This window comes from Portunus trituberculatus, chromosome 26 (genome assembly GCF_017591435.1).
Source record: "Portunus trituberculatus isolate SZX2019 chromosome 26, ASM1759143v1, whole genome shotgun sequence".
NCBI lineage: Eukaryota > Metazoa > Arthropoda > Malacostraca > Decapoda > Portunidae > Portunus > Portunus trituberculatus.
The window spans coordinates 134,056-136,555 of NC_059280.1; the positions used below are offsets into that span (position 1 = coordinate 134,056).

The 2,500-nt window shown below is 31.4% G+C and overlaps 2 long non-coding RNA genes across 2 annotated transcripts in view; both read left to right on the forward strand.

The window, feature by feature from the left end:
- LOC123509057 overlaps positions 1–2,500 on the forward strand; it is a 17,266-nt gene that overhangs the window by 7,271 nt on the left and 7,495 nt on the right. The gene's annotated exons all lie outside the window — the stretch shown is intronic.
- Positions 1–2,500, forward strand: part of LOC123509056 — a 3,263-nt gene that overhangs the window by 522 nt on the left and 241 nt on the right. Inside the window, exon 2 of the long non-coding RNA XR_006676100.1 lies at positions 2,126–2,500. This exon is cut by the window's right edge and continues 241 nt beyond it. This is a non-coding gene — a long non-coding RNA (uncharacterized LOC123509056). The remainder of the gene's footprint in view (positions 1–2,125) is intronic.

Sequence of the window (2,500 nt, forward strand, 5' to 3'; positions counted from 1 at the left end):
TTTTTTGGAGATACTGCCTAATATCTCATCACAATATTGTCTACTCTTCTCAATAGATGACTTATGAACTTTTTCTGAGATGCATTGTGAGTAATGCTACTTTCATACATTCACGTATGTGAACTACGTAAGTAGAATTTTGTCCATACGTGGGAATAAATAAATAATGCTCATTCCAAGCTATTGGAACATTTTTAGAACTACAACTATAATGCTGTAAATGAGTGGTTTAAACTTAATCCTCCAGATCTAAGCGTTATCTCTGAGTGCAGCGAATTTGTCTAGGAAGGTACGAAGGGATTCATCACTTGTTATAATGTGTTTCAGGTTAGAGCACTTCATTTTGACATACATTTTTCCATCTCTTTTTTCACCCCACCAACTTCTAGTACTTATATGGGGTACTAATTGTATGTTTGGGGTAATTCCACTCACACAGTGTTATTAGATAGGGTCGAATCAAAATATTTTCGTTTCATCAACTCTCCTTCTCTGACTGACTGTCTTCAGCCTCATTCTCACCGCCGGAATGTTTTCATGGTAACTGCTCTACTGATCATGCTAACGGCATAGCTCCCTCCTCCTGCGGCATCGCTGCACAAGGCATCTTCTTCCTCTCATCCCTATTCTGTCCACCCTCCTAATACAAGAGTTAATCAGTATTCTCAATCATTCATACTTTTCACTGGTAAACTCTGGAACTCCCTGCCTGCTTCTGGATTTCCATCTTCCTACGACATGACATTTTTTTAAGAGGGAGGTTTCAAGACATTTCTCCCTATCTTTTCACTAATTCCTTCAAAATTTTTTAGAGAACCTACGGTTTCTGTGGACCTTTTCCTTTAATGTTTTTTTGCCATTGGTAGGTTTCCTCCTTGCATAAAATAAATTTAAATAAATAAATGAATAAATAAAAAGCATATTCGGAATGAATCTTTGTGCAGCATTCTAATGTTCTATATAGTTTTGAAGAGGAAAAGGCGTTTAAGTATTATACATTCATTGATATATATATATATATATATATATATATATATATATATATATATATATATATATATATATATATATATATATATATATATATATATATATATATATATATATATATATATATATATATATATATATATATATATCTCTTGTAGTCATACGAGTTTGAAAGCAATAGCAATTTCTCCTTTACTGATTTTCTTATGTATATAAAGGAGAGAGAGAGAGAGAGAGAGAGAGAGAGAGAGAGAGAGAGAGAGAGAGAGAGAGAGAGAGAGAATATATTGATAAATAGTATAAAGTTTTCTAGATAAATGGGTAAATAAATAGATATATAAACAATTGAGGATGGAGAAAGGAAAGTTATCAAAGAAAGTGAAGGCTTTGAACTTTAATAACAGTTCGTGAATTTCAATATCAATTTGTGTAGTAGACGATGGAAGACGATGGCCACTGGAGGATCTGATGCACTTCCATAAATATGTAAAATGTTATAGAAAAGTTGCCTCAAAAACTAATAACACACACACACACACACACACACACACACACACACACACACACACACACACACTATGGCAAAACAATCACTTCCCAAACGTGATGACTGCGCCTTCCTTCAGTGGGACCAGCTCGCCAGCTCTTTGTGTTGGTTCCGTGGCAAAATTTTCAAAAACATAAGAAATTACATTATATATATATATATATATATATATATATATATATATATATATATATATATATATATATATATATATATATATATATATATATATATATATATATATATATATATATATATATATATATATATATATATATATATATATATATATATATATATATATATATATATATATATATATATATAGGCAGGCAAGATATTCCTTTGTAGGCATACGAGGTTGAAAGCAATTTCTCCTTTATTTACATAAGAAAATCAATAAAGGAGAAATTGGTATAGCTTTCAACCTCGTATGACTACAATATATATATATATATATATATATATATATATATATATATATATATATATATATATATATATATATATATATATATATATATATATATATATATATAGTCATAGTGCTTCTCCGTTTTTCACGACTTAAGTCTTTTCTCGTTACAGGGTCTGAACTGTACAGTAGATGATGGTATTCTGTTCTTCTGACTGACGAGATTCTACCATGGAACCGTATAGTGTCGACGTCATTAACATAGTTATGGCGTCGACCGGAAGTAACTGGCCATTCACGGGACTGTCTAAGTATGACATGCATTGTCTCCTGTACCAATGGGGTATCCATACCTAACGGTCTGAACAAAGAATAATTCTTGTCCTTCTATATTAAACAAAACGATTTGCGGAGGAGCGTTACGGCTAGCGGTGACGAAAGTGCCAACATATTTCATGTCCCTTTCACTCTATTATTCATGATTATTCATGCATTCAGTGTTTGTTTTACAACTAAGCAAGGTCTATTTCCATCCACCAAAATTCTTA